This window comes from Mytilus galloprovincialis, chromosome 12, assembly GCF_965363235.1.
Source record: "Mytilus galloprovincialis chromosome 12, xbMytGall1.hap1.1, whole genome shotgun sequence".
NCBI lineage: Eukaryota > Metazoa > Mollusca > Bivalvia > Mytilida > Mytilidae > Mytilus > Mytilus galloprovincialis.
In genome coordinates this window covers 53,694,506-53,706,774 of record NC_134849.1, presented here as the reverse complement: position 1 = coordinate 53,706,774, position 12,269 = coordinate 53,694,506, and positions in this window count along the sequence as shown.

Sequence of the window (12,269 nt, the reverse complement as noted above, 5' to 3'; positions counted from 1 at the left end):
CCTAATTATTCGAATATAAGAACCAAACTATTTAATAATCTACATTGGTTACCAGATAACTCTCTACTAAATTTGAACACCTTAACCTCCGGCGATAAGTCTTTAAGTAATGTTGAAAATGAAAGAATTGTAAAGAATGTATATGAATTTATTAAAGAGTCTAAGAGGTTTCTAATTGTGTAATGTAGAACATAATAAAGTGCAAATACATGTATATTGTGTATTACCACTCACATCATCACACACCATCTTTTCAGAGTTCAAATATGTTATATATATATATACATAATGTATTGTTTGTATGCATGCTTTGTAAATATTCTACTGCTATAGATTGTTATGGGAGAAGACTTTATAAGTTTGATTAACTTGTGTCTCATCCCTTTTGCACATTTACGCAAATAAAATATGTTTAAACTAAACTAAGGATCCAGTCAGAACAGTCGCTGGTATTCACGTTAAAAGAACTAATCGGAAATCACCATTATCGGTCAATATTATATATAGTTATCATATACTGAGACTAAATAACATATAAATTTTACCGTATGATAATAGCATTAAATTGACGTAAATTTCATATTTTTCGAATTGGTGCTTAGCGGGCTGATATGAAAAGTTTATCACATGCTTCGATTGTTATCACATGCCTTTCCGTAACGTTATCACATGGCATTCCGGTAATACTCGGCCAATTCCGGAAAATACACCTTAATGTTACGTTTTCAGTGAAAAACATTACAAAGTAGTGTACAAAACAATTTCTTGAATACTGGAAAGTATATTGTTTAAAATGATAAAAAAAAAACAACAAAAAAACAAAACAAAACAAACAAATTATTTAATAAATGCATTTTTTAAGTTTTTCTGAAACATAATTTAGAAAGTTTCTTTAAAAATTGACTTTTCCAAACAATGATCATTATGTATATTGTTGACTTATTTTTTTGTCGATTCGTCGATATTAATATGTTTTTTTTCTTTCTCTCTTTCTGTTGAGGCATATGATAGAAAGATTTCAGATTGAATGTATCAATTTTGGGTCCGACGTCCGTGAACTTTTTTACTCTTTAAACTTCGGGAACCACGTAAAAGGATCAATATATGAATCTGTTATTTTTCTCTACTGTTGAAGCATATGATAAAAAGATCATAACATGGCATTTTTCATATCGCATGTATTATCAGCCCTCGGTCGATATCAGCCCTCGAGCCATGCGGCTCTTGGGCTGATATTGAACCTAGGGCTGATAATACATGCGATATGAAAAATGCCATGTAATAATCTGATAGTATCATGTTAAAGATACCAATCAGATACCTCGATATAAGACAATCGCTAGTTATCATGTTTAAAAAAGGAGTCTGAAATCACCATTGTCCAACAATGGCTGATTACAATATAAGCGGGACCAATCATAATCACCATTACATTAAATGCAAATTCATCCTGGTTCTCTGAAAGAGTAAGGAATTTCAGATGGTACATTATCAGAGTACATGTTATCAAATTTATATTGAACAGGTCTTTTACAGATTCAATCAGGTAGTTTGAATTATGAAAGGAAACATTGCTTCCTTAATTTAGTCTCCTAAAGTTCATGATTAGGCCTACGCTGGGGTACTTATGTTAATCCACGAGCAATAATTATACCGAATAAAACCTTCCAAGTGTTCCAGATAACAAATAAATCCAATATAGAATGTCAAAGGTCTGATCAAAGCTTACAAGTGAAGATATAAAAAGGACTACACTCTTTACCTGTTATATGCATATTTTAGAAAAGAAAGGATGTTTGGTATCCATTCATGACGAAAAAATCAGTATGTGCACTTAAAAAATACCCACAAAAAATAAAGGAACAACGCTGCTATTGCTATTCGTCATCTTACAGTCACCGTAAGATTTTCAACACGGAGCAAAAAACTCACCTCACTGCAAGTTAAAACGGATTCTTTTTCCAATTCGAGCAGAATTCTTTTCAAACTGACGATCATGCCACACCTGTGAATTAAAGAATAACATTGTGGTGTACTATCGAGATAATAAAATAGTCAAAGAAATCATACATGTACTGTCATAATTCAGCCCGACAATCACACTACAAAAACAGTACAAACATCTAATCAGCCACGGGTCACACCGAGATATATGCTAGAATACTTGGCAGAAAATGACGTATGTGTAGGTAGACTATGGCATATGTAACAACACCAACTCGAGATTGGTCAAAAAGAACATACCATATTTAAAACTAAATAGTTCATACCAATAGGTGTAAAAGGAAACATTGTACAAAAGATATTGGTAATTTTGATATAAAATTAAAGGTGGGGACTGTTGATCCAGGAAGAACACATTTTGACTGATAATTTTGAATAATCTTAAAATAAGTGAATGAATTACAAAATTTTTTTTTTTGGGGGGAGGGGGGTTGCATGCTTAAGAAAAGTCTACCTTCCTCCAATCTTATTTTGGACAGTTGTATGAAAGGAAAATATGAAAACAAACTGCTTATATCTGATAGAAAAGAAATAAGTTCAAAGTTCAAATTCAAGCAATTTTAAGGAATATTTTTCCCAGATTTTTTTTCTTCACTTCTTAGACATTTGATTCCTGCATATTTTGGCAGAATATTCATTTATATACCGTCTTGTGCAACGTGATTTATATTCACCTGTAACCAGGCCAAGATATGTATCGTTAACCTATTACATGTGCTTGTCCCCTTCCCCGAAAATCAAATGGTCGTCCCATAACCTTTCCTTTAATATATTACATGTACCTAGCTAAGTATTGATTAGGACACTCAAAGCGGTGCTAGGGTTCGTCTATAGTAAAGTAAAATTTTGTGTTTGCTTCTTGTCGATTGCCTTACTGTGACGCTGTGATGAAGAACAGCAAAAAAGGCATTAATCCTTTGTTTTTTGTTTTTTTTTGTGATTTTGCTGTGTATGAACTGGTATTTTTTGTCATGGAAGGATACCCTGTTTTCTTGTTTTTCATATTATGCTCGGACGGAAGAATATCAAACTATATTGTTTTCATCTTTATTTATAATATGAGGCAGGAATTACCTGTGAATGGGGACGAAGTCTATGATTTTTTTTTAAATAAACAATGTTACAAAGAGAAAAGGAAATACCGTAACGTTTACGATTTTGGTTCTGTTGTTAGGGATTTTAGTTGTGACGTTATTTAAGTAATGACGTCATATTCAATGTAAACAAAGAAACGCTGTCATCAGGTAACGTTTTTTTTTACAACAAACATTTTTTTTATTTTAAATTAGTATTAGTTCCTTTCTTAGACTGATAAATATACATTTTATTCAAAGTCTCATGTAAACAAGACCGGAAACGGAATTAGATTTCTGCGCCGATCCGGAAATTCAAAAACGCGACAAAAAAAAATTGAACGATTTTGAGTTCAATAGTACAATGAAAAATTCGGGAAATTTTCCCGATTTTGATTTTTTTTTTTTTTTTTATTGAATTTTCTACTGTATAATAGGGGACGTCGTCCCCATATAATTATTTGAAATAGTACATAGTATTTATACATCCCGCACAGTAAAAATAATGCATTTCTTTAAAATGGGACGTTCTGTTGGAAGGCAGACGTGGCTGCGGATTTAAACATTCCACACAGAAGGATACATCTCTATAGAATTGGGTTTTCTGTCGGAACGAATAAATCTTGTCTATCTTCGGGGTTTATGATTACACAAAAACAATGACGGGGGAGGGGCAGTTATGGTTAGTTTTAAAAACTATTATGTTCAGTGAAAAAGACAAGAGTGCACACGCTGAAATGTCTCGCCTTCTTTATTAATCATTGATATTATGTTGATAGTCCTAAGTATAAAGCTTTATTACAACTGTCACATAAACTAAACATTAACCAAGATAACTAAATAAAGACCAATGAAGCATGAGAATGAGGTCAAGGTCAGATGAACCATGCCAGGCAGACATATACAGCTAACAATGCTTCCATACAACAATTATAGTTGACCTATTACTTATAGTTTAAGAAAAATAGACCAAAACACAAAACCTTAACACTGATCAATGAACCGTGAAAAGAGGTCAAGGTCAAATAAAACCTGCGCCACTGACATATAGATCATAAAATATTTCTATACACCAAATATAGTTGACCTATGGCTTATAGTATTAGATAAAGAGACCAAAACTCAAAAATTTAACTTTGACAACTGAACCATGAAAATGAGGTCAAGGTCAGATGACATTTGCCCGCTAGACATGTAAACCTTACAATCATTCCATACAACAAATATAGTAGACCTATTGCATAAAGTATGAGAAAAACAGACCAAAACACAAAAACTTAATTATAACCACTGAACCATGAAAATGAGGTCAAGGTCAGATGACACCTGCCAGTTGGACATGTACACCTTACAGTCCTTCCATACACCGAATATACCAGCCCTATTGCTTATAGTATCTGAGATATGGACTTGACCACCAAAACTTAACCTTGTTCACTGATCCATGAAATGAGGTCGAGGTCAAGTGAAAACTGTCTGACGGGCATGAGGACCTTGCAAGGTACGCACATACCAAATATAATTATCTTATTACTTATAATTAGAGAGAATTCAACATTACAAAAAATCTGAACTTTTTTTTCAAGTGGTCACTGAACCATGAAAATGAGGTCAAGGACATTGGACATGTGACTGACGGAAACTTCGTAACATGAGGCATCTACATACAAAGAATGAAGCAACCAGGTCGTGCACCTTCTAAAATATAAAGCTTTTAAGAAGTTAGCTAACGCCGCCGCCGTAGCCGCCGCCGCCGGATCACTATCCCTATGTCGAGCTTTCTGCAACAAAAGTTGCAGGCTCGACAAAAACCATTCTGATTGAGAGTATTTACTATAAGTGTTGATGAAAAGTTAAAAGAAATAATGTTATGCTTGCGTGTTATAAATAATAAAGAAAAAAAAACTTTCTCAAATTGAGATGGTCGTTCCATGGCTAGTACGAGGCAGTACCAAGTCTTGTATTTGTCGATTAATTTTGACTCCTTTTTTGCTTTTTTTGTAAAAATATTTGCTGACAATCAATTGACAATCTTTTTGTTCGTGGTCGGGGCGACAACCTGGGCTTGCCGCTAATCTTGTCGTGATGTAAATTGGAATTTTGCTAAATCGTGATCAGGATAAAATAAAATGTGGACAAACGGATACCGGTACTTTATCCAACATCAATGAGTTTAAAGTGTACGTAGACGCAGACTACACTAACAAGACAGAGAAAATGCCATGGTTACTACATGTATACAGCGTTTAATGAGTTAACTGCATTTAGAGATACGTATTATCGTCTAACTATTCCTAGCCAGCTATTCAATGTACATATAGGCGGGTAAACGATGGCTGACTTGACGATGTTTTGATACGTTATTTACTAATGATATTTGAAATACAGGCCAATACACAAACACTTAACATTGGCCAATAAAGTATGCAAATTGGGACAAAGTCAGATGAAACTAGCCAGACTGATACGTATACATAACAATCATTGCATAGACACCAAATAATATAGTATCAGAGAAAAGGACATTATCATGTAACTTCAACCTTGATTACTGAAACATGAGATGACGTCGAGATCAAGTGAATCCTTTTTCACAGATATGTAAACCATGCAAGAAAGTTAGAAATTCAAATTATTAAATTAAAACTAAACATATTTGTTTAAGCAGTGACTGAACCATGAAAATTGAGGTGAAGGACAAAAGACATATGACAGACGGAAACGTTGTAACATAAAGCACCTGTAAACAAGGTATGAAGCATCAAGGTGTTCTACCTTGTTATGGAAAATATAGCTTCATACAAATAGTTTTACCAGCCTAAAGTAATCCCTATGACTCGCATTCTACAAATTCTGTCGCAGTCAAGACAATCAAAATTGGCTTTGTATAATAAGAATTATATAATATACATGTATATTGTAATAAGAAAACGATTGCTACAAGGTCAAGGGTACTGACAGGAATCAAGTATATGTCTATTAGACAACAACTGAGCATAATTAAATGATAAAACGACCGAACATACATCCATCCAACAATACACAGTAATGCAGTATATGTCTATAAGACTACAACTGAGTATATTTAATAAGAAAACTTCGGGCATACGTCACAGATCTAGAGACAGTAAGGGAACATATGGCACTAAGAGCATATGGCAATGACACAGCTAGAGTATATGGCAATGAAACGGTAATGCAGTAAATGTCAATGACACTGTTACGACAGTAATAGAGTATATGACAATGACACAGTTATAATATCTGCAACGTCACAGTAATGCAGTACATCACAATGCAATATATGACAATTACACCAGTAATGCAGTATGTGACAATGACACAGTAAAACAGTATATGACAATGACACAGTTTGAACATCTACCACGACACAGTAATGCAGTACATCACAATGCAATATATGACATTGACCCATTTAGAGTATATGACGATGACACAGTGTTGCAGTATATGACAATGACACATTTAGAGTATCTGCCATGGCATTGTAATGCAGTTTATGACAATGACATAGTAATGTAATATATGACAATGACACAGTAATGTAGTATATGACAATGACACAGTTATGCAGTATATGACAATGACACAGTATTGCAGTTAATGACAATGGCACATTTAGAGTATATGACAATGACGCAGTTAAACAGAACATGACAATCACACAGTAAAACAGTATATGACAATGACACAGTAATGCAGTATATGACAATGACACAGTATAACAGTAAATGGCAATGACACATTTAGAGTATATGACAATAACACAGTAATGTAGTATATGACAATGACACAGTAATGCAGTATATGACAATGACACAGTATAACAGTAAATGACAATGACACAGTAATGTAGCATATGACAATGACACAGTATAACAGTACATGACAATGACATTTTTAGAGTATATGACAATGACACAGTTAAACAGAACATGACAATCACACAGTAAAACAGTATATGACAATCACACAGTAATGTAGCATATGACAATGATACATTTCGAGTGTATGACAATGACACGTTTCGAGTGTATGACAATGACACAGTCTGAGTATATGACAATGACACAGTAATGGAGTTTATGACAATGATAAAGTAAGAGTATATGACAGTGACACAGTAGTGCAGAATGACAATGACACAGTAATGCAGTTTATGAAAATGACACAGTTTGAGTATATGACAATGAAACAGTAACGAAGTATATGACAATGTCACATTTAGACTATATGACAATGACACAGTAATGTAGTTTATGACAATGAAACAGTAATGAAGTATATGACAATGACACAGTAATTCAGTATATGACAATGACACAGTAATGCAGTATATGGTTATGACACATTTAGAGTATCTGCCATGACACAATTATGTTGTTTATGACAATGACACAGTTACTCAGTATATGACGACACAGTAATGCAGTATATGATAATGACACAGTAATGCAGCATATGACAATGCCAACGTAATTTTGAATCAGTATATGGCAATGACACAGTAATGTAGTATAAGACAATGACACAGTCATGTAGTGTATGACAATGACACAGTAATGTAGCTAGTATATGGCAATGACACATTAAAACAGTATATGACAATGACACAGGAATGCAGTATATGTCACAGGAAACAGCATATCTAAATTGAAAAGATTTTGTCAAAGTTTGTTCATGTTGATGAACGGACACTGTGTAGCAGCCGCCTGACCAAAGCTTCGTCATATGTCATTCCTAAATCAATAACTGAGTTTTCCATTGGCCATCCGGTTGAAAATCAAAAGTGATGGATATAAAAATGTTCCATCCTATTGCTTATTAACATTAAGATTGGAACAAAATATTTAGTAGCTATGATTTGGATTTAATAAACAAATTGTGACTACCGGGTAAAATATTTCAAATTTCGGCAATGTAAAAAAGATCCATGAATGGTTGCAAGCAAGATGAATATCCGTTTTACCTCCAGTTGAAAATTGAATGCATATCCAGAACATGTTAGTGTGATATGAATATGAACACTTCTTTCTGGAAGACGGAGACACAGAGTCGGATTTTGAGTGTGCCAATTAACAAGGTTAAAGTCCACAGGAAGACAAGTCAACCAACTCGGACACAATCTTTTGTCTCCGAGCCGACCAGAATTTTCTCTTACTCCTAGATGTGCTGTGCTTAGCATAGAAGCAGCATATAACAATAGTAAATTCTTTGTTATGACCCGGCAGGTGTTCGAACCTACGACGTCCGTCCCTCGGGGAAGTACATATATTAAGTGACTTTATCATCTTCCCATTTAAAAAAAAAACCAATGTAACAGAAATAGAGTTCAACACGTTTTAGGACAGTTATTAGAATGGTCAAAACTAAGTGTTTTACCGGTCATAACTGCCAATTATCGTCATGAATACTTCTTCAAAGGTCGTAAATCAAGATTGCTATTAGCCGAAACAAAATTGTATTCAATGATTACTAATTATTTAGATATAAGAAGATCGGTATGAGTGTCAATGGGACAACTCTCCTTCCAAGTCTCAATTTGTAATCGTAAGCCATTATAGGTGAAAGTACGGCCTAGGCTCAAACAGAACAGCAAGCTTTAATGGGCACAAAAAAAATGACTAGATTAAAACTTTTCAAACAGCTAGGACAACCGACGGTCTTATCCATATAAAAAAGAGAAAGAAGAAACACTAATGAACAACATCAACAAACGACAACCACTGAATATTAGGTTCCTAGCTTAGGACATATGCAAACAAATGCAGCATTAATATATAAATCATATAGTAATGACCCAATGACGTGAACACATCTACCTGGTCGTGTGCTTGCAAATACACTATAACGGCTAGTATCCAATTGTTCAGATGCCTTGTATTAAGTTATATTACTAGCGATGTCAACGAGTAATCGAGTACTCGCAGTCGAGTATAGCTCGGTAGTACCGAGTATCGAATACCAAAATGATACTCGATAAATCGGCTTCCTGCTAGAATGTTGTTGCTTTCTCAATCTTAAACAACCAATATTTTCATTGAGAGCGCCTCCTGGGAATTTTTTTCTTTTTTAATCAAAATTAATAAAAGTTAAAATATTCGAATGTTTGCGGTTTTAAGAGTTAGGCTATGGACAAGAGTCCCTTATCCAAGGCTTACTCTTTTATCTGATCTTAGTCATTACCCGCACCTCTACCGTCAGAGCATATATTTTCATCACCAGGACTGTTAATTAAGAAATCGCTTCGTCCCAGTAAAAGTTGACAAGAAAAGATTTTTTAAATAAGAACGAATTCGTAACGTTGCACCCTGTGTCGACCATCAGAAAAAAATTAAAGGCATCAGTAAGTTCTAATCATCACCCCTTTGTTGATTAGTAAATGTGTTTTTACGGTTTCCAAATACTTTTGTTTGGGTAATCAATTTTCTATAGATATTAATTTATTTCTTGATTATATTATTGCCAGTTTACATTATTAGTCACAGTGACATGCAATAAATGAGCTATCTAGTCCTAGGTAATAATGTTGAGGGTTTTACGTTCATAGACATCAGCCACCCGCAAATCTCAAGTTAAACGGGTACAGTTTTGCGTTTCCATTTTGTAAATGGTTTACCAAGCGAGTACTTGAGTATCGTTCGGTAAATCCAACAAGTACTCGATTAGTAAATCGAAGATGTTTCATTGTTATATTTTTGGGAAGAAAACTGTCATACACAACGACCATAAACCGCTAGAACATTTTTTTTTGAAAACCCATTAATTAATAAGCAGCACCGCTTCGTATACAGAAAATGATGTTGAAATTGCCATGGTACGACATTCAAGTGTGTTATCGGAAGGGAAAAGACATGAAAATTTCAGATGCTTTATCGAGAGCGTTCTTGTCGGTTGAACACAAAACCGAAGAAGGAGATATCGTCCAGGACATGATTTACATGATATCAATTAGTATAGACAAGTACTCTGAGATACAAAATGCAACGAAATCCGAATTGTGTGATCTTTATGAAATGATTCTTAAAGGATGACCAGATTTGAAAGTCGAAACTCCGTTTGAAGTCCGAGAGTATTGGGATTCTCGTGATCAGTTATCCGTTCTTGAATTATTTACAAGGAACTCAGGAAAAAAGAAGTCTCTCTAGTATTAAAATACTGAAAAATGAAAATAAATATTTGCAAAATTTTGCCCTGGATACTGTATTTTGGACATAAAGAAGATTCTGTCCCAATTTCCCGAAATTTAATTATGTTTGACAACGATTTTGATGAAAAACAAAACTTTAACCACAGACTGAACCTAAATGCTGACGTAGTCGGCGTTAATGCTGACGACGGAATCTAGGATCGCCAAGTATCGCTTTCGCGAAAAGAAGGATGTATGTCAAAAGATCCAAGTAGGCAGTTATTTCACTCATAACTCTTAAAAACCTCCTTGCTTTCGACAAGACGACAATAATTGGGTTTTTTGTCTAGCGGAGGGGGTCATTTTTCTATAGTAATTGTAATATAACAAATTTTTTTCACATTTAGTATCATTTTTCTACCTATTAACGTGAATTTTCTGACACAAAAATAAATATATATACGACAGAACTGTTCATTAAAAGTATGTAATCAAATGCCAAACTATATATGTGTGTGAAAATTTACTTTCGGAAGATACAACAAAAAAATATAAAGTATCTTTAAATTTATTCTGTTTAAGATCTTATTTAATCTCATTGAAATTAATTAGATATTCTGTATACAATAGTATGTATGCTTCACAATAAGTCAAAATAAAATGCTGAACGACCCAGATCCCCCTCCTTTCAAAAATTGTCAATATCTGATGTATTTCAATTAAGCACAATAAACTTTATGTAAATTTATTACACGCATGCAATCAGGGCTAGCATTTTGAACATATATTTTAATGGTACCTAACTGTCAGAACATGATTATGATTATTAAGGGTATATTAATTGTGTCTAGCTGTCGCCTGTTGAGATTAATAGTTAAAGGTAAAACTTTATGATACCATATGGCCTAGGTGTTGATTGACTTTTATTTTTATGACCTAAGATCAGTGCCTAAGATCATATGGTAATGAAATAGCACCCGTACCTTCTTGAATATATAGACGATCTGCTAAGTGAAAATCACAGCATGAATCTGTCCATTTTTCCGTGAAGGTATAACACTCAAAGTCAGGTGACATATCAAACCGTTCCTTTTGTAATTAAGATTAATTAACATAACGGTCACAATAGTCTGTTTTAATATGTCAGGGGAATCTTCAGCTTTAGAAGAATGTAACAAACTTTGTATTTATAAAGGATATAAACTAGTATTTAGTTTTGAAATATACTTAGATTTTTACTGTAATGTATCTATATTAACAAAATTGCGTAGCGGCACACTTAGATTAAATGTTGAAGTTGGTCGTTATCTAAATACTCAAAGAGACAATATAATTTGTATATGTTGCAATATGAATGTTTTGGAGGACGAATATCATTTTGTTTTATCATGTCCAACGTATAATAGATCTGTGCGTATAAAATTTTATATTTATTCTACTGTTCTTGGCCAAATCGGCACAAGTTAGATAATTTATTCTAAATCTCTGACAGTAAAACTATGCAATTATTTAAATGCAGCTTGGAAAAATAGATCACATATATTATCATAATATTATAGGGTTATTGCATGAATATTGGGGATTATTCCATATTGGTATTATTTTAGTAGGCTTTTCTATATGAATTGGATTTTGAATAAAAAAGCATATTCACCTGTGAAAGTGTTATTCACCGCGCTAAACGTCACGCGCTTTTACATGCAACGTTAATATGGTAAAATGTTTCATGTAAAAAAAAAATTGGTATATGTTTGTCATTAGATACATTTTCTTCTCTCGGACTATGGAATAAAACAATTACTGTCTTTTGTTTCGGTAAATATGGGGTTTTATTGACTTTTGAAAAACTGATATTCACTTCGGCCGTCGGCCTCAGTGAATATCATTTTTTCAAAAGTCAATAAAACCGCATATTTACCTCATGAAAAGACAGTAATTGTATAATATTGTCCCGAGTAGAATTCTATATTGCACGAGCTTGCGAGTGCAATATATGTTCTACGAGGGACAATATTCCCTAATATTCATGCAATAACCCTTTT